Source organism: Macaca mulatta, chromosome 15, assembly GCF_049350105.2.
Source record: "Macaca mulatta isolate MMU2019108-1 chromosome 15, T2T-MMU8v2.0, whole genome shotgun sequence".
Lineage (NCBI taxonomy): Eukaryota > Metazoa > Chordata > Mammalia > Primates > Cercopithecidae > Macaca > Macaca mulatta.
In genome coordinates this window covers 36,545,066-36,569,377 of record NC_133420.1, presented here as the reverse complement: position 1 = coordinate 36,569,377, position 24,312 = coordinate 36,545,066, and the positions used below count along the sequence as shown (strand labels likewise).

The following is a 24,312-nucleotide window of genomic DNA, read 5'->3' as shown; positions in this document are numbered from 1 at the left end:
CATCTGGGAGCCCCACACAAGCCCAGGGCATTAACAACCCCTGAACCTGGGATACTCCCAACCCAGACTGTAAACCTCTCCTGAGCTCCAGATGGAGAGAAGTGCTTTTCACTGGCTGCTCTAAAAGCACACCAACCGGTCCAACATGAAAGGCCCTTCCTTTCCCCTAACAACCACTTACTCTCTCGCGTTCACCTGCTGCCCTAGGCCCCAACTTTCCTCTTTGAGGAGAAGACCACACTGGCCAGCCCCTGGGACAGGGAACCACACCCAGGTGTTTCCCTCCTTCTCTTCCCTTTTTCCTACCTGCAAGACTGGTGGTTCCCCTTGGGCACCATCTCCCGCACCCCATCCCTGCCCTCACTACCCATTAGGGGACAGCCCAGCCACAGCCCCTTCTGGTGCGGCTTCCTGTTTCCTCCACGCTGCCCCCAGGGAGAGCCTCTGGACCTTGGTCTGAGGGGTCCCTCCCCTGCTCAAGGACCTTGAGGGACTCCCTGTTTTCCCTGAGGTATAATCCAGACTTCTCAGCTCAGTTTTCAGGGCCCTTCTACCAAATTTCAGTAGGAGCCTCCTTGCCAACAGTTCCTTCCTATGTGCCCAGGAGCTCAGCTGGCTGAACAGCCCTCGCCATGGCCTCTGCCTGTTCGACTGCCTTGCCTGTGTTTCTCAAAGTTCCCCTGCCTGGTGTGCCTTCCCCTCAGCCCTGTGCCTGCCTGTGGATCTGATCACATTAAGGGACGCAGGTTCTCATGCAGCCTAGTCCCCTGTTTCCCATCAGAATAGCACGGCAGTTTTTTTTTTTTTTTGAGACCAGTCTCATTCCGTTACCCAGGCTGGAGAGCAATGGCGCAATCTTAGCTCACTGCAACCTACACCTCCCAGGTTTAAGTAATTCTCCTGCCTCAGCCTCCCAAGTAGCTGGGACTACAGGCACCCGCCACCACGCCTGGCTATTTTTTTTTTTTTTTTTGGTATTTTTAGTAGACATGCGGTTTCACCATACTGGTCAGGTTGGTCTTGAACTCCTGACCTCAAGTGATCTGCCTGCCTTGGCCTCTCAAAGTGTTGGGATTACAGATGTGAGCCACCATGCTCGGCCCTGTTTGTGTTTCTTTTATTTTTTTTCTTCTTTTTTTTTTCTGAGACCAAGTCTTGCTCTGTCACCCAAGCTGGAGTGCAGTGGTGCAATCTCAGCTCACTGCAACCTCCGCCTCCCGGGCTCAAACGATTCTCCTGCCTCAGCCTCCCGAGTAGCTGGGACTATAGGCACCCGCCACCACACCTGGCTATTTTTTGTATTTTTAGTAGAGACAGAGTTTCACCATGTTGGCGAGGATGGTCTCGATCTCCTGACCTCATGATCTGCCTGCCTCGGCCTCCCAAAGTGTTGAGATTACAGGCGTGAGCCACCATGCCCAGCCCTGTTCATGTTTCTTACCCTCCCTTTGGCTCCTTCCATAGAAGCAATGCTCTTTGCAGCCTGGAAATCTCTGGGGTCTACAAGAGAGGGATCTTGCCTTCTAGGAAAACCACCTCTCAGGGGCAAGATGGCTGCCTCCAGAAGTGTGGGCTTTGAGGAGGCCAGGATGGGAACCTCTGATACCTGACACAGGGCAGAACTCTATTCCTTGTGACTCACTGTCTCGGAGGTTATGTGGGTTTTGTCAGATACGCTGGCCTCCATGGCCGGGAGCCCTCCACTGCCCTCGTGTCGGGGCTCTGCGTCCCTATCTCTCTGTCAGGAGGTAAGATTTCCACTTCTCAGGGCTGGGGCTGCCGGGTGGATTGAGCAATGGTGTGCGTAAAAGCAAAACAGAAGTACACAAACTAAAAATTAACAGATGTCAATTGTTAATAGCTGAAAAATACCACCATCACCCTACCCCCTACCCCCAGGAGGGAGGAGAGCAAATGATCACCTGACCCCTTGGAGGAGATCATTTCACAGCCAGCTTGGGGCAGGTTTGGCCGAGGGAGTGACAAGTACTGTGGGGTATATGGGCAAGGGGGATGGGAATAGTGCCATTGCCAGGGCCACCGGGCTTTGACTTACTTCGATTCCCTTGTTTAATGCCCATAGCCTTAAGAGTCAAGGGCAGAGGCATTCCTGAGAATGAGCATGTGGGTGCCTGGGGCTGTGCACATGAGGCACCCTGGGTCCTATCTGCCGAATCTGAGCCTTGCGCCATCTCTCTCTCTCTCTTTTTTTTTTTTTGAGACGGAGTCTCGCTCTGTCGCCCAAGCTGGAGTGCAGTGGCACAATCTTGGCTCACTGCAAGCTCCACCTCCCGGATTCACGCCATTCTCCTGCCTCAGCCTCCTGAGTAGCTGGGACTATAGGCGCCCGCCGCCATGCCTGGCTAATTTTTTGTATTTTTTTTTTTAAACAGAGACAGGGTTTCACCGTGTTAGCGGGGATGGTTTCAATCTCCTGACCTCGTGATCCACCCGCCTCGGCCTCTCAAAGTGCTGGGATTACAGGCGTGAGCCACTGCGCCCAGTCGCACCATCTCTCTTAAGCAAGTGAGATGCTTGCTTAAGAGAGTAATTTTGCTCTCTTTCTCACCTCAGTTTTGCAGATGACATTGGCTTGACATGCCTGAGGTCAGCCCCAGATTGCCAAGCCAGGGTCCTCACTGTGACACCGTATGGCCAGTCCCTACCCTAGACCCAGGTGGCAGCCCCACCAGATTTAACATCCAGGGGTGGTGCAGGGCCAGTGGGAACTTTACCTAGCTTGAGAGGCCTCCTCTTTGAGGCAGGGCTTTTAAGCTTTCAGGTTTAAGAGTTCAGTTTTGTTGTTGTTGTTGTTCTTTTGGTGGGGGGAATAGGGTCTTGCCCTTTTGCCCAGGCTGGAGTGCAATGGCATGTTCACTGCTCACTGCAACCTTGACCTCCTGGGTTCAAGTGATCCTCCCACCTCAGCCTCCAGAGTAGCTGGGACTGCAAGCATGCACCATCACACCTGGCTAATTTTGGTATTTTTTGTGCAGATGGGGGTCTGGCTATGTTGCCCAGGCTGGTCTTGAACTGCTGGGCCTCAAGTGGTCTACCCACCTGGCCTCCCAAAGTACTGGGATTACAAGCTTGAGCCACCATGCCTGGCCAGGGTTAAGGTTGTTTTGTTTTGTTTTTGAGATGGAGTCTTGCTCTGTTGCCCAGGCTGGAGTGCAGTGGTGTGATCTCGGCTCACTGCCACCTCCACCTCTTGGGTTCAAGTGATTCTCCTGCCTCAGCATTTTAGTAGCTGGGATTACAGGTGCACGCCACCATGCCTGGCTAATTTTTGTGTTTTTAGTAGAGATGGAATTTTGCCATATTGGCCAGGCGGGTTAAGGTTTTGAGTTTCCTTCACATCAGTGATCTGCTTCTCTCCTTCCTTTGCCTCCACGTTTGTACATTTTCTCATGAGAGAAACCATCCATTTGTTCTCTCACTTGCCTTGGGCCCAGCCAGGTTGGTTCTGTCTGGACTGCAGTTCCCACCCTTCAGCCCTCAGGCTTGGAGGTACCTTGGGTTCACTCCTGGTGCCACCAGCTCACAACCTACCTGTGCACCTGTTGGCCCTGGCTCAGGTGTCAACTTCTCCATGAAGCAACTTTTCCAGGCAGAGTCTATGGTTGTCTGTGCCACGGACCCAGCGGGGCTGCCCAGAGGCAGGAGTTGGTGTTATTCCTGGTGTCCCCAGGCTGACCAGGTTAGCACCTGGCAGCTTGTAGGAATCACAGAGGTGTGTGGCAAGGAGGAAGGCAGGCACCTGAGGAGCAGGCTGGAGTGGTGACTGAGATTGCTGAAATAGTGTACGGCCAAATCCAGCCTGTGCCACTTACAAACCAGCCTTGGACAAGTCAGATCACTTCTCTGAGGCTCAGTTTGCTCATCTGTAAAACGGGGAGGTAAAAATACAGTGATGTGCCACTTAATGATATTTCAGTCAAGGACAGACTGCATATATGTTCGTGGTCCCATAAGATTTAATACCATATTTTTACTGTATTTTTCTACGTTTACATACATGAATATTTACGATTGTATTACAATCACCTACAGTATTCAGTACAGTAACATTCTGCACAGGTTTGTATCCTGGGAGCAGCAGGCAACCCACCATATAGCCTAGGCATGTAGTAGGCTACACCATCTAGGTTTGTGCAAGTATACTCTATGATGTTCACACAACAACAAAATCACCTAACGATGCATTTCTCAGAACATATCTCCATCATTATGCAACACACACACAACTGTACCTACCTTCTGGAATTACTGAGAAAGTTAAAAGACAGGAACTTACGTGAAGCATTTAACACGGTGCCATGCACGTAAGTCTCAATAAGTATTCATTTCTGTTGTGAGGATTTAGGGGGCTGCAAGAGGAGCATGCTGCTATAAACAGGCCTTCCTGGGCCAGGATCTCGGAGGCTAAGCACTGGCATTCCCTGCCCCGTCCAGGACATGGATGAGGGGCTGAGATGGGGAGGGAGGGGTCCTGCTTTGGCAGTCAGCTCCTCCGTGATGAGTCCATATAACATCCATAGGAAGTTATTGTTTTTCCCCCATATTTTACAGAGGAGGAAGTAGAGGCTCAGAGGAGAGAGAGGCTCAGAGAGGTGAAGTCATTCACCCCTGTCACACAACTGGGAGCTGCAGAGCCAACACAGATGCTACCAAAGTGACTGGGCTTTTTTTTTTTTTTTTTTTTTTTTTTTTGAGACAGAGTCACTCTGTTGCCCAGGCTGGAGTGCAGTGGTGTGATCTCGTCTCACTGCGCCTCCACCTCCTAGGTTTAAGCGATTCTTGTGCCTCAGCCTCCCGAGTAGCTGAGACTACAGGTGCGCACCATCATACCTGGTGAACTCTTTTTTTAAATTTAAATTTTTTTAGTAGGGACGGGGTTTTGCTATGTTAGCCAGGCTGGTCTCAAACCTCTGACCTCAAGTGATCTGCATGCCCCGGCCTCCCAGAGTGCTGGGATTATAGGCGTAAGCCACCATGCCTGGTCAATAGTTGGGCTTCGAATCTCCCTTTGGCAGTGAGGTTTGGGCTCTGCAGTGAGTAGGTTTTGGAGTTTGGGCTGATGGGATGGCAGGATCAGGAGGGCTTTTTGCTTTTTTTTTTTTTCCCAATGATGCCAATTCTGAACTGTTGCTTCCTGAGGCACCACAGGCAGGGAGTCTGGGCCAGTCTGTGATGACTTGTATTTTGCTATGACTTGTATGGTGTGTGTTTATTTTAATATGTGATCTAGTTGTCTCCATTGAACAGTCAGGATTTTATATCCAAATCTGGTAGCTTCTTGTAAACTTGATCCTCTGGCCATCGTGGGCCCACATTCTAATAGGACAATGTGGGCTGGATTGTGTTCCCCATTTAGCCTGGCCAGTCCTGCTTCTCTCCTTTCCTTTCCCTCCTGGCTCACACTGGCATTTGCGTTTGTGATTCCTGAGCCGAGTGAGCTATAGGGCTGGGGCACACGTGCGATGTGGGTCCTGGGAGCCCTCTCTGAGAAGCTCCCTGTTAACAAGGGCAGGCAGAATTATGATTCAAGGCAAGATGAGTGGCCCCAGAGAGATGTCTAGACAGTGCTTGGGGCTTTCAGAAATGTTAATGTGTTCAGAGGAGGGCATTCAGTGACTTGGCACACATTTAATGAGCTCTTGCCTTGTGCCTGGCACTGGGCATCCCTGGAGGCTGCAGAGATATATTCAGGACACAGACTGTCCTCAGAGAGCCTGTGTTTCAGGGGGCTAGGGCATCCAAAATGGGCTTTCATGGAGAAGGATATTTGTATTGGTAAAAATGAAGATGTGAGGCACTCTGGGCAGACGAGATGGTATAGGCAAAACTTCAGAAGGGAAACCTTTTTTTTTTTTTTTTGAGATGGGGTTTCACTCTGTTGCCCAGCCTGGAGTTCAGTGGTAGGATCTCGGCTCACTGCAACCTCCACCTCCTGGGTTCAAGTGATTCTCTTGCCTCAGCCTCCTGAGTAGCTGGGATTACAGGCACCTGCCACCACGCCCAGCTAATTTTTGAGTTTTAGTAGAGACAGGGTTTCACCATGTTGGCTAGGCTGGTCTCAAACTCCTGATCTCAGGTGATCTGCCTGCCTTAGCCTCCCAAAGTGCTGAGATTACAGGTGTGAGCCACTGTGCCCGGCCAGAAGAGAAATCTTGACAGCACACCCTGGTTTGAGCTTTCGGAGAGTGGCACTTGCTCAAGAATGATGAAGGCACAGGGAGATTCAACCTGGAGAAGCACTGACTTGGAGGAAAAGTTCTCCTGTGTTTTGAATTTCTAAAGACTTTTGATCTATTTTTTAAAAAATAGTCTTTATTTTTTAGATCAGTTTTAGGTTCACAGCAAAATTGAGCAGAAAGTACGAGATCCCATCTACTCTCTGCCCCTGCACAAGCACAGTCTCCTCCACCATTAACATCCTGCACCAAAATCTGCTTCTTAGTCTATAGAAATGGCATGTCATGATTTTGTTTACTAAAAAGAAAATCAAACATTATAGACTGAAAACTAAGCCTTTTTTCTTGACCCCCACTCAACACACACACACACACACACACACGCACACACACACACACAGAAGTATATGTAAGAATCTACTGGCCGGGCACGGTGGCTCACGCCTGTAATCCCAGCACTTTGGGAGGCCGAGGCAAGCGGATCACAAGGTCAGGAGATCGAGACCATCCTGGCGAACACGGTGAAACCCCGTCTCTACTAAAAATACAAAAAATTAGCGGGGCGTGGTGGTGGGCACCTGTAGTCCCAGCTACTCAGGAGGCTGAGGCAGGAGAATGGCATGAACCCGGGAGGCGGAGCTTGCAGTGAGCCGAGATAGCACCACTGCACTCCAGCCTGGGCGACAGAGCGAGACTCTGTCTCAAAAAAAAAAAAAAAAAAAAAAAAAAAAAAGAGTCTATCCACCCAGGAGATCATCCCACATATCCTGAAGTATCCCGTGCGTCTTCACCTCGAGGTCCACGGTGTCAGTACACACATTTCCAGCTCGTGCTGCAGAACGGTCACACAGGATTCCATTTTCAGGAGATACTATAATTTATTCAACCAGGCCCCCGGTGATGGACACAGACGTTGTTTACAGTTTTGGTGCGTGTTTTTTTTTTTTTCCTGCTTTAAACAGGAGTGCATAAACATCCTTGTACATCTGTTCTTACATGCTTGTGAGAATTTATCTGAGGGATAGCATGTAGAAGGAGAATGTATGAGTTTAAAATGCACGTTTATGGATTTTTAACTTTTGATCCATGTTGCCCACTCACCCTCTGCAAAGATTGTGGCTGTGTACTCTCCTGGCAGCAGGATGTGAGAATCGGTGGGTCATGATCTTCCTGCGTATCAAGAGTGGGGCTGGGCTAGGGCTGGGGCAGAGTTGGGGTGGGCCCCTGGCAGCAAAGCCTAGCCAATGCGTGGGAGGCATTTGGAGGGCGTTTTTCTCAGTGCTGCCTTGCACTTTCATGCACATGTATATATCCATAGCATAATATGATTCTGTTTAAATTTCTTTTTTGAAGTCACATATCGTTCTGCAACTTGCTTTTTCGTTCAGTAAGATATTTGGAGCCATTTTTTTAGTTCAGCTGTGGAATTCCGTCTCACTGTTTCTATCTGCTGCATAGAATTATCTGCAGTATGAGGTTGACTCAGCCACCCCTCTGTGAAGGTTCTGCTTCAGGGAACATCCTCTGTGGGCCTCATCAGGCTCGGGTGCCAGCATCCCTCTGTCTGTAGGAAGCACATTTATTAGGAAAGTGGTCATTGCTGTAAACGACACTGATGTTATTCCTGCCATGCACCTGGAGCAGAGGTTGTGGTTCTTGCCTTGGCCTTGACCTTGGCCCTGGCCCTGGCCCTTCTCTGAGTTTTCTCAAGCTCCATGAGGATGCAGTGAATCTGCTGACTTTGTTCCTGGAGCTGGGTGGAGATGCTGGCTCAGGGCTTCTTCTAGCTCAGAGAGTGGCTGTGATGTGTTTCCTAGCCCCCCTTAGTCATCCTATCAGACTGGATTAGGTGGGCCCCCCCCTTCCTAGTGATTCTGAGGCAGATGCCCCCTGCCCAGGTGTGAACAGACTCTGCCTCTGGTGGAAGGTTGGCACAAGCCATGGGGTCACCTATTTATCTTATTCTAGCAAGATCTTCCTCCAGGCCTAAAAGAGACCCTGTAGGGCACTTGGACCTGGCTATGGGTGTGGTGGTTGGAGGTGATAAGGAAAGAACTTAGGTGCTGCTGGTGGCCAGTGCTGACAGCTTCTGCTAAGGGTGGGAGGCACTGGAAGACTTGAATCTGCAGAGTGTGGGCAATCAGGGAAGGCTTCCCGGAAGAGGTGGGACTGGGCCCAGTGAGGGTTTTAGAATGAAGAGGCAGGGTCTCTGGGCTCCAAGGGAGCCCCTGCGCAGGGGCAGGGAGGGAAAGGGGCATGCAGAGGACCTGGTGAACTTTCTTTAGAGGGACTCTGTGGCTACCTGTGGTTGCAGGATGACCACTTGATGTCGAGAAAGCTACTAAAGGGGAGCTTTGGAGCTGGGCAGACTGGGCTCAAACCCTGCCTCTGTTGTTACCAGCTGTGCCAGTCACTTACCCTCTCTGAGCCTCAGTTACCTGGTCTGTAAAATGTGATGATAACAGTTCCTTCTTCACAGGGCAAGTGGGATGGTTGCTTGAGCTCCTGTTTGAAGAATGGTTGGCACCGATCTGCAAAAGGTGACAGGTGTGGTCACACCTGAAGGTGACCCAATCACTTGGGCCTGGAGTGATGGCTAGAACTGGCCATGGTGTCTGGGCAAGGACAGAGCTACTTCCCTAGTAGAACCCCCCGGACTCAGTGATGGACCCAAAGTGCTGGCAAAGGTGACAGAAATGATGGGATAGACTCCCTTCCGCCCTTGGGTCCCACCCCAGGGGCCCACCTCGGGGCCCCATCTGCAAAGAGCAATCCCTCAGGGACACTGGACAGGTGAAGAGGCTTTGAAGGCAGGACCCAGGTTGGAAGGCACCCTGGGGTACCCGGGGAGGAGGAAAGCCTGGCTGGCTGATGGCAGAGGGCGGTAGGGGCGACAGCTAAGCTTCAGGCTTGGTGCTTCTCTCAGAAAATGTGTCCAGAGATGATGTCCCCAAGCAGCATTGGGTGCGTCCTCATGGCGCCCTTTCTTCCTGGGTAATTAATGGTCCTCTCATCCCCCTGAGAGGGCGGTGGTGGGTATGGCGGGCTGGCTGGGCAGGCGCCAGGCAGGCAGTCAGAGCCCACTCCAGCCCTCCTCAGCCATTTATTACCTGTCAGCTTTGCTCTTTCAGGACATAAAATAAGTGCCTGGGAGGCGGCCAGAGCCCTTGAAGCCCCAAGCTGGGCTGTCTGGGGCACACTGGCTCCAGGGAGTCATTCTCTGGAGGCTTCTGCTAAGCTCACCCCACTGAGGGGCTTCAGATAAGCTGGGACAACCAGGCTGTGGGCACAGGCTGGGTTCCTCTGTGATGTGACTGAGGCAGGTGGATGGAGATGCAGGACTGGAGAAGGTCAAGGCCTTGGCAGTCAGCTAGAGGCCAGAACTTGGGTTCCGAGACAAATCCTTCTCTTTTCCCTTAAACGCCCCCCTCTCAGCCAGGGCTTCTTTACCAGGGCTTCCAGGACCCAGTGAGTCTCAGGATGGAATCCAGAGTGTCCAAGAACTGGAATAGGAAAAAAAGAATCCCAGTGTTATTTTCAATAACCACTAATTACAATGACAAATGATAATTCCTGCAATTATAAATGTAGATGATCAACCACACTGGCATTAGCCATTCTATGATGTTGCGGAAATCATAGGAATTGCAGAAATTCTCATGTCCTATTATCGTGGACATGATAATAGGACATGAGATCCCCAGCTGACATGGTTATCCTAAAATAACATTTTTGTTCACCATACTTCAAAATTACAGTAGTTATTAGCCCCAGATCTTGTTCTCTAAGGCATTAATAAAGAAGCACCTATATTGCTATAGCATTAAAAATATGTGGAGGCAGGCAGATCACGAGGTCAGGAGTTCGAGACCGGCATGGCCAACATGGTGAAACCCTGTCTCTACTAAAAACACAAAAAATTAGCCAGGGGTGGTGGCAGGCACCTGCAGGAGAATTGCTTGAACCTGGGAGGTGGAGGTTATAGTGAGCCAAGACTGTGCCACTGCACTCCAGCCTGGCCAACAGAGCGAGACTCTATCTCAAAAAAAAAAAATTTTTTTTTTGATAACCAGGCATGCGCCACCACACCCAGCTTATTTTTGTACTTTTATTTATTAATTTTTAATTTTTATATATATTTTTGAATGGAGTCTTGCTCTGTTGCCCAGGCTGGAGTGCAGTGATGTGATCTTGGCTCACTACAACCTCCGCCTTCCGGGTTCAAGCAATTCTCCTGCCTCAACCTCCCAAGTCGCTGGGATTACAGGTGTGCACCACTATACCCAGCTAATTTTGGTATTTTTAGTAGAGACAGGGTTTCACCATGTTGGCCAGGCTGGTCTTGAGCTCCTGACCTCGGGTGATCCACTCGGCTTGGCCTCCCAAAGTGCTGGGATTACAAGCATGAGCCACCGCACCTGGCCTGTTTTATGTATTTAAAAACACTTTTCTGAGAGGGGGTCCTTAGACCTTACCAGAGCCCAAAGGGCCCATGGCACTAAAGAAAGGTAAAGGACTCCTGCTGAGGCCCAGGGAGGGGCCCTCACAGTCTGGGGGCTACCCCACACTGACAGGGATGAGGTGTCTGACCGTCTAATGGACTGAAGTCTGCACTGGGCAAGGCTACTCTTTGTACCCAGCTCTGTGCTGGCCTTTGGGGGACAGCAGCTTCTGGTGAGAGAGGACCTTGCCCTCCAGGAGCTCCTGGCCTGGTTGCGGGAGGGGGCAAGGCACACAAACAGCTGAACAGTTCTCTGCACTGTCAGGAGTTCGGAGGAGAGAGAAGTCACTTCCACTACTGGGACCTGATTGGCCATCCTGGGAAGGCTTCGTGGAGGAGGTGGCATTGGATTTGGGCCTTGAAAATTTTGATGTAAGAGATGGGGGAAAGCAGGTCAGGCCAAGAGGGACCAGACTAAGCAAAGAAATGGAGACCAGAAGGCTGGGGCATGAGTGGTGCCCAGGGAAGAGCAGGGTTCAACTAGAGGGTACGGGAGAGAGACCACAGGGAGGTGGGAATGGAAGTCCTGAATGCAAGGCAAAGAAGTTTGCGGCCGGACACGGTGGCTCACGCCTGTAATCCTAGCACTTTAGGAGGCTGAGGCAGGTAGATCACGAGGTCAAGAGATCGAGACCATCCTGGCCAACATGGTGAAACCCCGTCTCTACTAAGAATACAACAATCAGCTGGGCGTGGTGGCGCGTGCCTATAGCCCCAGCTAGTTGGGAGGCTGAGGCAGGAGAATGTCTTGAACCCGGGAGGTGGAAGTTGCAGTGAGCCAAGATCGTGCCACTGCACTCCAGCCTGGTGACAGAGTGAGACTCCATCTCAAAAAAAAAAAAAAAAAGAAAGAAAGAAGCTTGCACTCTGCTGTTGGCCCAGGGAGCTGTGGCAGGGCTTTCAGCAGGGAGCAGGGCAGGTTTGGGTTTGAGGACAGACCCCCTGGTTGTCGTGTGGAGAGACGATGGGAGAGGATGGGTAGGAGGGTGGCCATTGTTGAGACCTTGCAGTCGTCTGATGGGGAATGTGGAGGGCTGAACTGAGCCCAGGGTCCTCGTGGGGACAGACAGGGGCCATCCCAGCTACGGAATGAGGTGGAAGGTCAGGAGGCTCAGATGTCTGAGGCTGGGACTGACCGCCTGGGTTTGAATCCTGGCCTCTGCGGGTTACTAGCTGCGAGGCCTCAGGCATGTTTGTTACGCTTGTGAATTTATTTGCTCATATAAGATGCACGGTGATAGCAGCACCTGTCTCTCAGAGTTGCTGCGAGCTTAAAATGTGACAAGGCATTTGAAGCTCAGCACAGTGCCTGGCACAAAGTAAGCCCTGGACACGCCATGGCTATGGTTGTGTTTATTACCAGTGATAAAACAGATGGGTCCTGGTGACCCAGTGGACTGGAGGAGATGCAGGGACAAATGAGGCCAAGCCTGAAGTTTCAGATCAGCACCAAAGCCTGGGTCTCTGCAGCTGGTATCTGAGCACAGACTAGGTCTCCAGGTGCTCTCTTCCCTGCTGACCCTAAGGGCTGGGGCAGGGACACCTCCTCCCCTGCCCTCACCTCTTCTACCCAGCTTTCCCTTAGCAAGGCCTCCTCTGATCCCTCCAGTATAGACTCCCACCCCCCAGGAAGGGTCAAATAGAAGCTCCATCTCATTCCAACACCTCGTGCTGTCTAACCCTGTTCTTTTCCTCCAGGAGTTCCCAGGGTCAGGAAGGTGCAGTGAATGAGACAGGCCTCAGAGAGTGATGCTGGGAGCTCCACTTGGTTTCCAAGTCTCAGAGCAGGAAGTGTCTAGACCAGCGTCCCGCTGTGAGTGAGCGCTGGAGCCTCCCTGAAGAGGGATGCCGTGGGCGAGATGGCGTGACAAAGGTGGGGTCTTCGAACGTGGGATTTTGCAGGACTAGCTTCACCTCTGGGCCCTGCTCATTCTGGGGCTGATACCTGGGGTCCTGGAATGCCACATGCATTTCCCCCAGACCCTTTCGGGGGGCTCCCCACCCCTGCTCAGCTTCCCTCTCTCCCAGGTGGAGGGGTTCCAGCTGCTCCGGGCAGTGGGAGCCCACTGATGCTGGAGAATAAATTTGCTGTTTTGTAGACATGTGGAGGCATATTTGGGGGATTTAATCTTCTTAATAAATTGTTCTCAGATTGTACACTATTAAACTCCCAGACAATTCATGAGCACGCTGGGAATAGAGACCTCATCGGCAAGGTTTGACATGAACAATACAATAAACGCAGCTTCTAAATTGGGTCAGGGAAGCCTTCGAGGCCCAGAGAGAGGACATTCCCGCTTGACCCTCCCCAGGCCTATAAATTAATCATGTGCACAAAGAGGGCCTTGTTCTCTCTTGTCAGAGCAGGGGATTGTGTCTTTGCCCACTGACCCCCCCAGCAAACCACCTCTGCTGCAAACAGAGCGCCTGGTGAGGCCGTTCAGCGTCTGTGCTTTGTTATTCCTGTGTCTCCAAAGCAAGGTGGGTGTACGTTTCGGCAAGGGAGATGTAGGTTAGATAGGGGAAGAACTTCCTGGCCGACTGTGGGGCGGTGTGAAATCCTGGAATGGGCTGCTCTGGGAACTCGAGGAGACTCTTTTCATTAGGCTTTTAAGACCTGGCAGGCTCTGTCCCCCTTGGTGCTCTCAGGCCATTGCCCAGAGACAACAGTGACCAGGACAGACATTGCCCCAGGGTTTGGCCACAGGAGCTAGCCTGGATGTGCCTCATTCTGGACCATGGTGGGAGATTTAAGGCTCAGTTAAGGGGATGTCAGGACAGCATCCTCCAGGCCCAAACCCTCACCATGGTCTAAGTACATGGCATTTGGATAAGGGAGGTCAAGTTAGGTCTCTGCCATGGGTCTGGGGCTGCTGCTCCCTTCCTCAACACCCTCAGCCTCTTGGAGTCCTATTCAAAGGCTTGGCCCAGATGCCACCTCCTCTGTGAAGCTTTCCTTGATTTCTCCCTGCCCTGTCAGTCAAAATTAGTTGCTTCCTCCCTTGTGCTTCCTCTGCCTTGGGCCCTTGAGAGTCTCTGTGGAAGCCTATGTGTCCCACCAGACTGTCAGCTCTCTGAGGACAGGGACTGTGTCAGAGCCCTCTTAGGACACAGAGGGACACAGTTCTTGAAGGGTCCTCCAGGGACCATGCCATGGCTTGCATTGGTTTTCACATGCCAACTCCTAGGAAGGGTCCCCTATGCACCCCGGGGTGGAAGCTGAATGGCCTGGCTTCCCAGTGACAATGTGGGAATCCTGTGCTTTTAAGACAGGAGTAGGGCCAGAAAGAGGAGAGGTGGAGGAGGCAGAGGCCCCAGCCCGCCACAGTGGGCCCTCCCTTTACTCTCTTGGTTCTGACATTTCACAAGTCTTCATTTTTTTCTGAATCTGCTCAAAGTCCTTCAATCCTGCAGGTCTTTGGAGCAGGGTGAAATGGCCACCCCCAGTGTACACAGGAGCCCCACCCTGAGCCAGTATGGCCCCAGGCGTCCCCTTGTGCCTAGAAAGCAGCCTCACTCCAGTACAAGCCTGGGCAGGTGCAGCCTCGGTGCGCAGTTTGGAAGGGGTGATGCGCAGGTCTGAGAATGGGTGGGCAGTGGGGGTGGAGTTCACTGTCAGCGCCAAAGAGGAAGCGGGGAGGCCCTCGTGAGAGTATGGAAGAGGAACACCTTTCTCTGGGGAGAGCACTTCCAGGAGATGTAACTGGGTAGCCTACCCAGACCCCCGGCCTTGGTGGTCCAGCCTCTAAAGGAAGCAGATGGTGGCAATAGGAGAAGGCAGTGAACTGCCCCATCGGTCCTGCAAGTGCCCCAGCCACTACCTGTGGCTAGGCTGGGAGGAAGCTGCTCTTCTACTCCCACCCTCACCCCATGGGCTTGGCTGCTCCCTGCTGACTTGTGAGTGTGTACCCCCAGCCCCCTCAGCCAGAACAGCCAACACCAGGCAGGTTTGATGCCTGATGCCATGGGGCCCTGTGTGTCAGTGCGGCCCACCCAGCCTCAGACCTGCATATGTGTGTGTGTGTGCACGCGTGTATGTGTGTGTACGTGTGTGTGCGAAGGGGAAGCTTGGCAGAGGGTGACTATGGCGTGGACGGGGCTGGAGAGGCCAGGCCTCTATGTGACCGGTCAGTGCCTCAGGAGGTCAGCAGGTGGAGAAAGAGAGCCATGTGTGGGGTCAAGGAGACCCTGGGGCCGTTCAGTGGACAGCACTAATTCAGTGCCTAAAAATAACCTCAGACTTCGTACAGCACTTCGAAAATTTCCAGGCTCTTTCAGACCCTCCCAAACTCATTTCAATCTCCAACGTCCTGTGAGGACGTTAATTCCATCCTTATTTTACCACCAGGAGCACCAAGTTCTAGAGTAAATCTGTGAAGGGCTCACAGTTAGCTAGTGGTAGAGCTGAAACTGGAACCCTGGTCTCTCTGGCTGTAGGTTCAGGGCCACCTCCTATGGACCTACTGTGTGCTTAGCCCCGTGCAGGGGCCTGGGCATGGAAACGGAGTGAAGGAGGCACTGGCTTTGCTGCCAGCATGGCCTGTCTGCAGGGAAGAAGGCCACCTGAGAAAGAGAGGTTAGGACGCACCAGGGCAACCACAGGAAGGAGGGGAACTGAGATGGGAGCGAGGCCGTGGGTAGTAAAGGATATCCAGAGCTAGAGAGGGTGGGGCTTGAGGGTGGAGGCCATTCAAACACAAAGCATGCTGGGTGAATACAAGACAGTGGTAAGCAGACTTAGGCCCAGCCCCACGCAGAGCCTTAAAGATGCAGCCGTGGGCATCCCCTGCAGGGCCTGGCAGGCAGTCCGCCCAGGAGAGTCACATTTGAGGGACCCTGCTGTGGAGGACCTTCCCAAGGGACAGTCTCCTGTTCAGATGTCTTTTTTTGGGGGGTGATGGGGGGACGGAGTCTTGCTCTGTCCTCCCAGGCTGGAGTGCAGTCACATGATCTTGGCTCACTGCAACCTCTGCCTCCCAGGTTCAAGCGATTCTTGTGTCTCAGCCTCCTGAGTAGCTGGGACTACAGGTATGTGCCACTGTGCCCACCTAATTTTTTGTATTTTTTTTTTTTTTAGTAGAGAAGAGGTTTCGCCATGTTGCCCAGGCTGGTTTCGAGCTCCTGAGCTCAGGCAATCCACCTGCCTCGGCCTCCTAAAGTGCTAGGATTACAGGCGTGAGCCACAGCGCCCAGCCTCAGATGTCTTTTGAGGGTGGAACCAGGGCTGCACTGCAGAGGTCACCCCCCACCCCTGGCCCTGTCACTCTCCATCCTCTTCCTCCTGGCCAGACCTCCTGCTCTGGCCTGCTTTTATTCTCCTTTTAGCATAAGATGGCAAAGTGACTGAGAAGGAGGAAACAATCAAAGGAAGAGAAGTGGTTGCCACGGAAACTATAAAGTGGAAGCAGAAACTTTCAGGAGCAGGAGGGAGGAGGGAAGCAGACCTGGTGGCTGGGTGGGAGGAGAGGCAGGAGGCCTGGCCTGGGCTAGCCTGGAATGCCCCTACACCCAGTCCTCACCGCCCTCCCCAGCTGTGCAACGCTGGGACCTGTGCTTTCGGGAGCAGGAGGGCCGTCTTGTTTCTCCCCAGCCTGGGCAGGAGGTGGCTGGTACCAGAGTGAGGTAAGCAGCTTGGCCTGTGGGTACATGGGGCTGAGGAGGAGCCCTTGTCTTCTGCCCAGATCCCCACATGGTTCTGAGCCGCCAGTCCCATGTCTGTCTGGAGGAGTCTTTGCATGTCTTTACACCATGTCTTGATTCCTCTGTTCTAACAAGCCAAAATGACACGGTGCAGGACCGGGCAGTTTACCAGGCAGCTTCCTGAGTGCAGTCTCATTCAAGTCTTGTGACAGTTCTGGGAGGATAGTATTCAGATTCTACAGAGTGGGGAGTTTAGACGCAGAGAGATTAGGGAACTTGCCCTAGGTCACAGAACTGAGAACCCCCAGGGGTAGGATTTATGCCCTGGACTGTCAGATCCTAAAGCCTTGAGCTCTCCTTTCCTTCTAGACACTTTGTTTTGTAATGCAGGGCTCTGCATGAAGCCATGAGTTCTCTGTAACCTCCAGCCCCTTCTCCCTTCTCACGCTTCATTTCAGTAAGACTTTCCCCCAGGGAGCTGCTCTTTGCTTCCTGGAGGAGCCTAGGGAAATTTGTTGTCTCTGAGGCTTAATTTCCCCATCTGTAAAATGGGCATAGTAGCACCTTTTCTCTCTGAAGGCTTTTGTGAGGATGCAATGAGACGATTCAAGTCAAGTGCTGGGTGCAGTGCCTGGCATAGAGGATACCCTTGAACTCTCTGCTGGCTGCATGTGAACCTAGCATGCACCTGTGGAATGTGCAGGGCTGGGGCAACCTCCCTGTATTTCAGAGAAGCTACTTCGTCTGTGAAACGGTTCCGATGGGTTCCTGCCTTGCTCGGGGAATTGGAAAGGCAGATTGAGATCATGGCTGTGGAGTAAACCACCGAGTCTAGTGGGGGAAGAAGCAGGGTCTCTCCTGCTCTAAAACAGGGCACTACAGCTCCAGTGGACATTGAGACGTCTCACTCCGCCAATGGTCTCTCTGTTGGAGGAAGGGAGGGGAGAGGGATTGGGACCCTGCCCAGTTAGCCCCTGAGTAGGAGGCTCAGACCTGCTGAAGGTTTGGTTCTGAAATGAGCCCTTGGAATTCCACGTTGCCTGCCCCGGAATTGCAGCCAAGCCTTAGATTTCTCCCGGGAGAGGCCCAGCGAGCCAAATGTATTATTAAATGGCAGAGAGGCCGAGCGCTGCATGTGAAGATAATAGGGGAATTTATTTGATGGGCTATAAATCACAGAATGAGAAGCCCTGCAACCTGTGGGGAGGAAAATTAAGAAGTCCTGAGCAGTGACTTGTTTGGGGTGGGGGCGGAAGGCATTTGACCATGTTTTGCTGTGAGCCTGGCAGGTTCACGATGCACGAGGCCCAGGGGTCCGAGGGGCTCTGATGTGCACACTTCCTATGTACTCAATGGTGACACCCCCCCTCCCCCATTGGCAGCTGCTGTGTGACAGTGCCAAGCTGGGCACTGGGTTATGACCCTCAGGGAGAGCAGTGCGCCAGGAGAGACAGATGTGAGATGAATCATCAAAAAATATGCAGTAGGCCCTCAGAATCTACGGGTTCTGCATCTGTGGATTCAACCAACCGAGGATTGAAGATAGAAAAAATTGCATCTGTACTGGACATGTAGAGACTCTTTCGTGTCGTCATTACCTAAACAATGCAACGATCTCCATAGCATTTACATTGTATTAGCTATAAGTAATCTAGAGATGATTTAAAATATACAAGAGGGTATGCATATGCTATATTTTACTGTCAGGGACTTGTGCATGCTTGGATTTTGGTATCTGACTGGATTTTGGTATCCTGGATCCAATACCCCTGGGATACTGAGGGAGGCCTGTATGGCATTGCACAAAGCAGTGGACTCCCTGGAGGAAAGGCGCACGGAGTTCAGGGAGAGTGTTGCAGGAGGGCTGTGGAGGAGGCGGTGAATTGGGAGAGGGGAGTGGTGGTTTTTCTGGAAAGGAAGAGTGAATGGGAGTCAGCCAGGTGGCTCAAGAGAGCTGTGGCAGGGGAGGTGAGCCAGAAAGAGTGGCCAAACGCCAGCAGGGCCAGGGCAGCCAGGGCAGGGGCTGTGTTTCAGATTTCACTCTGGCTGTTTTATGGAGAACTACACTGAAGAGGCAGCGGAGGATTTGGGGGGACAGTTTGGGGGGATGGAGGTCCCCAAAGGTAGAAATGGCGATGCCCTGGTTCTGGGAGATGTCAGTGAAGGTGATGAGGTGGACAGCCTCATGCTGGAATTTGGAGCTCAAAAGAGCCCATTTCACAGAGCAGGCTCCGAGTCTACAAAGTCAGCCCCATGTCCTGTATCCTAGGAGGTGGAAATCACGGGAGCAAAGACACAAAGGAAAGAAGCAGTGGAGGGCTGGGGGCCAGGGTGACTGGGGAAGGGACAGGAGTAGGGTGTGGTAAGAGGGGAGATAGGAGTAGGGCTGGGGCCATATCCACCGACCACTACTCTAGGCTAGGACTAGAGTCAAGGCTGTGCGGGATTGAATCCTGTCTCTGCCGCTAATCAACTCTTGTGCCTGTAAAATGGGAGAGTAACAGGATTCACTGCTTTGGGTCATTAGAAGGACTCACTGAATTGACACTGTCTGACAAAGGGGAAGCACTGAATTGGGATTAATAAGTATGCACTGAGTGACCTTGGGCAACTCTCCCCTCTCTGAGCTTTGCTTTCTCCTAGCAGGTCTCTGCAAACCCTTCAGGCCAAAGTCCTCTAATCTCCCTGTGCTAGCAGTGTGCAGCTCCGGAGGGTGGTCAGAGCACAGCATCAAGCTAGCTGTATTGCCTCAGATGGGACCGTGTCCCTCTCTGCCCTGTAAGGGGATACCATGCCTATCAGAGCTGTAAGGGGATATTTTAATCAGCCCAGGACCTGCTGAGGTCAGAGGACACAGGGACCAGGACAAAGGGTGCCAGTCACGGCTGCTGCCTGGCCCTAGATGACCTGCTGGGCCCCAGAATCCAGACCCCATGGGGAGCCTGCAGAGGGCGGTAGAAGCTAGGGGCTTCACTGTGGGTCAGGGACTGTGCAAACTGGGTGTTCTCCATTTTGGGCCTCAGTTTGCCCATCTGTACCATGAGGTTAATAACCGCTCCCTGCCTGCAGGACATGGGGTGCTGAAAAAAAGGAACAGGCTGCAGTTTGGACAAAGCAGATTCAGGTCTTTATTGGGGGCTGTGGTCTCAAAGCCTGAGAGAGAGCAACAGGTGGGCGAGTGAGGCTCAGTGAGGCCCACAGATGACCTGCTTCGGAATCACCTGTGGGCCCACTGCCCGCTGATGAAAAATGCAGACTCCTGGGCTGTTCCCCAGACTGGCTAACCTAGACTCTGCCGGGTGGGCCCAAGTGTCTGCACTTTGACCCACATCCCAGGGGACTGAAGCGTCTTAAAGTCCGAGATCTGAGGTTCTGGGCATCCCCTTCTTTGTACCAGGAGAACAGGGGCCCAGAGGGCATGGGGTAGGCTGGCCCACATTGCCTAGGAGACTGGAACCCTATGCCATGCCACTCAGGGGTCTACCCTGGACATAGTCCCAGGATCCCTGGGAGTCCTGGGTGATGCCTGGGGCAAGGGGGACTTTATCCTAGGGCTCCATAGCCCAGCAGGGAGCAGTGCGGATCAGCATCTGCTGAGGGCTCTCCGCTGCTGTGTGGGCCTGGGCGGGGCAGCGGGGATCTACAAAGAGCCCACCGTTGGGGAGAGGCAGGTGTGGGCTTGGGTGGGAAGGCGAGCCTGTTCGTGCATGGGAGCCTGTGTCAGGGGGGCGACAATGAGAGAGGGAGCACCAGGAGGACACAAGAAATGCGATGTCAGAGAAAGCAGGCCCAGAACATTGTGAAACTTCCTTACGGCTTCCCAGGGGCAGAGGCTGCAGGGGAAGAGGACAGAGGCTCTGTCACTCAGGCTGCCTCCCCAGGACTCTCAGTGGGATTAGGGTGAATTCAGGCCTCCCCACCTCCCCCCACACCATGTCCTCTGGGCTTTTAAATAAGGATCAGTCAGAGGTCGGCCCCTCCCCAAGTCCAGCATCAGAGTCAGGAGGGACTAGGGGTTGGGCTGCAGGCTAAACTCCAACCCCAACTCTCCAATTGGCCCTTCCTTACTTTGCTTGCTACAGCTTCCTCAGTTGCTGGGAACCTGTGGGCAGGCCTACGGTGTGGGGTGGGGCCCGTCCTGAGCCTCTTGGCCTCTGACTTGAGAGTGGGCTGACCACTAGCTCTCTTGAGGCCCTTCTGCAGGTCCCAGTTGTGGGAAGGCAGCTTCACTTTCATACTGTCTCAGGGCAATGGGGGGCTGGTTTGGTAGTGAGCTCCCTGTCACCAAAGGTATGCCAGACAAGACTAGATGAATTTTGCTTCCTCTTAAGCCTTTGGTGACAGGCTAAAGGGTGGGTCCTGGGCCATCCCCTCTTTATACTCCATCTGTCTATGTTAATCGTTAATTGCCAAGAGAGCTCCTCCTGGGATGGGGTGAGTCCCTAGCTATGGGGGATGCTGATTTCCAGGATGACATTGAGCTTGTTTTTCTTGGCCCCAAACTTTCTGCTACTTCCTGTTTGAGCAGGTGCAGAAATTATAGGGGCCCAACCCTTCCTTGTTTCCCTGGTGGAATTTTCAGACAAAATGCTCTTCCCAGGATGGGAGCAGGACTGTTCTCACTCCCAAGGGGATTTGAGGAATGAGGATGGCGGAAGGTCCATGTAATTCCCACCTACACGGCCTTAGGATGCCAGCTATGGGCTAGGTGGGATCCTCAGGAAGGGCCAGTAAAGGTGAGAACCGTGGCTCCGGCAGTGCTTGCCTCTCCTCTAACACCAGCTATGGCTCCCATTTATGTTCCAGACTGGACACAGAGGCTCTGAGTGTCAATACCCAATGGCCTTGAACAGCCACCCAGGCCAACCCCATTTTGTAGGAGGGGAGGCTGGGGCTGTGAGCCAGAGGAGCCTTGTTCAAAAGCACATAGCAAAGTGAAGGCATTTATTCATCCATTCATTTATTCACCGAGTGCAAACTCTGTGCCAGCTCCTTCATGGTCAGGATTTGCACCCTGGCCTCCTGACCATCCTCAGCTGCCACTCAAAAATAAACTTTCCAGCCTGCCATCCATGTGTCACACCAGGCTCCATGAGGTAGATCAGTTGTTCCTGGTCCCACAACCAGCCAGCCTTCCTTCCTTCCTTCCTTCCTTCCTTCCTTCCTTCCTTCCTTCCTTCCTTCCTTCCTTCCTTCCTCCCTCCCTCCCTCCCTCCCTCCCTCCCTCCCTCCCTCCCTCCCTTCCTTCCTTCCCCTCTCTCTTTCTTTCTTTCTCTTTCTTTTTTTTTGACAGGGTCTTCCTTTGATGCCCAGGCTGGAGTAGAGTGACACGATCATAGCTCACTGTAGCCTCAACCTCCCTGGCTCAAGCAATCCTCTCACCTCAGCCTCCCTAGTAACTGGGACTACAGGCACACACCACCATGCCTGGCTAATTTTTAAAATTATTATTATTGAGACAGTCTCACTCTGTCGCCCAGGCTGGAGTGCAGTGGTGCAGTCTCAGCTCACTGCAACCTCTGCTTCCTGGGCTCAAACAATTCTCGTGCCTCAGCTTCCAGATGGGATTTCACCATTGCTGGCCAGGCTGGTCTTGAACTCCTGACCTCAGGTGATCTGCCTGCCTCGGCCTCCCAAAGTGCTGCGATTATAGGCGTGATCCACCGCACCTGGCTTTTTTTTTTTTTTTTTTTTTTTTTTGTACAGACAGGGGTCTCACTATGTTGCCAGGGCTGGTCTCAAACTCCTGGGCTCAAGTGATCTTCCTCTCTTGGCCTTCCAAAGTGCTGGAACCACAGCTTGTTTTCTTAAAAAAAAAAAAAAAAAAAAGATCAGGAACTTTGAGCCCAGCTCCCTTCATTCACCTCGTTCATCACACATTTATTGAGTGCTATTCTATGCACTGGGCATATGGCTATGAACTGGACTCACAGGGATCCTGTCCTCATTAACGTTTGGGGAGACAAATTAATGAACATCTGAATACACAGATTAGATAGTTTCAGGAAGCGATAAGTGGAAGAAAATAAAACAGGGCCGTGGGATATCATGGAGAGACTGGGGCAAAGGCACTTGAGATAAGATGTCTAGGGAAGGTCTCTGAGGGTGTGACATTTGAGCTGAGGCCTGAATGACAGGAAGGGGCTGCCCATCTGAAGATCTAGGGTTTGTGGGAATGAGGTAGCAGGAACCAGAGATGCAAAGGCCCTGAGGAGGGACCACGTTTGGCACATTCAGAGATTGAAAAGGTATCAAGCTGAGTCTAGAACTATCTTAGCCAGTGGCTCCCCAAGAAAGCCACTAGAAAGCTCTTTTAAGAATACAGATTCCTTGGTCCTACCCATCAAAATCTGGATTCAGGCATGCTGGGAGGGGCGCCCTGGAATCTGTTTCTGAATGCTCCCAATGTAGTTAATGGCATGCAGTCCAGCCCCACACCTGTAAGCCTGCCATAAAGAGCCAGCCCCTTCTTTCATGGTTGCAGAGGGAGGATCAGAGAGGCACTGTGACTTATTCAAGGTTGCACAGCCACACAGTGACAAATCTAAGCCTCAAGCCCAGATCTCCCACCAGAGTTCTGTCCTTACCACATCTCTTCTTGCCTTCTGGAGAAGCTGCCTGGGCCTCACCCCAACTTGGATCTATCTCCCTGTCTCTTCTCCCTGATCTCACCCCTCACATAGCCTGCTCCCCAGTCCCCACTGTATCCTCTGCTCCAGCCTCACCATTTTACCCACTGTCTCCAGTACATGCTTTGCTCATTTCCATCTCTGGGGCTTTTCTCATGCTGTCTCTCCCTCCAAGAATATACTCTTCTGCTCTCTACCCAGTCAACTCCTACTCGGTCGTCTAGCTCCATGCCAGTGTCTCCTCCTCCAGGCAGTCTTCCAGGACTTCTCCCTCTTCCAGATTCTCTCAGTGCTGACTCCAGGTCAGATAGGCCCAACCACTTTTTTCGAACGTTGCCATCATCTCTCCCAGTGTTGCTAAGAGCCTGCTCTGGACTGGGAGCTATACTGATCAGCTCTGAACTGTCCTCTCAATGAATCCACAAATTAGTGAGAAAAGAAATAGCCAAGGCTAGGCGTGGTGGCTCAAACCTATAATCCCAGTGCTTTGGGACAATAAGGTGGGAGAATCACTTAAGGCCAGGAGTTCAAGACCAGTCTCAGCATCATGGCAAGACCCTGTATCTACCAAAAAGTTAAAAAATTAGCCAGGCATGGTGGCACACACGTCTATAGTCCTAGCTGCTCGGTAGGCTGAGGCAGGAGGGTCACATGAGCCCAGGCACTCGAGGTCGCAGTGAGCTATAATCCCACCACTGCATTTCAGCCTGGGCAACAGAGAGAGGCCTTGTCAAAAAAAAAAAAAGAAAAAAAAAGAGGAAGCAAAGAAGGAAGGAAGGAGAAAGAAGGGAAGGAAAGAAAGAGAAAGAAGTAAAGAAAGACTGGGCGCAGTGGCTCACACCTGTAATCCTAGCACTTTGGGAGGCTGAGGCAGGTGGATCACCTGAGGTCAGGCGTTCCAGACCAGTCTGGCCAATATGGCGAAACCCTGTCTCTACAAAAATTAGCCGGGCATGGTGGCACATGCCTGTAATCGCAGTTACTCAGGAGGCTGAGGCAGGAGAATTGTTTGAACCTGGGAGGTGGAGGTTGCAGTGAGCCACGATCGCGCCATTGCACTTCAGCCTGGGCAACAAGAGCAAGACTCTGTCTCAAAAAAAAAAAAAAAAAAAAAAAAAAGAGAGAAAGAGAAAAGAAAAGAAAAGAGCCAGGAGGGGAAGCTTGTCAGTTTATACACAAGGCTTTGATCCACTATGTTATTTGACTCTTCCACAACCTCACAAAACATTTGTATACCCCTTTACACCTTAGGAAATGGAGGCACAGAGAGGTGAGGCACTGATATGGGGTCACACAGCAAAGAGGGCAAGGCTCATCACTCCAAATGCCCCACCTGGATGGGGGC

General features: G+C 52.2%; 1 protein-coding gene and 1 long non-coding RNA gene across 26 annotated transcripts in view; one reads left to right on the top strand and one right to left on the bottom strand.

Annotated features, from left to right (window-relative positions):
* The window catches only part of DAB2IP (DAB2 interacting protein), a 216,321-nt gene that overhangs the window by 52,648 nt on the left and 139,361 nt on the right, over nucleotides 1–24,312 (top strand). The window lies entirely within an intron of this gene.
* On the bottom strand, nucleotides 2,239–23,722 carry LOC144335144 (uncharacterized). Its single transcript, XR_013405619.1, has 2 exons — nucleotides 22,058–23,722; nucleotides 2,239–3,008 (listed from the first exon to the last, which is right to left on the bottom strand). It is a non-coding gene; the product is annotated as an uncharacterized LOC144335144 (long non-coding RNA).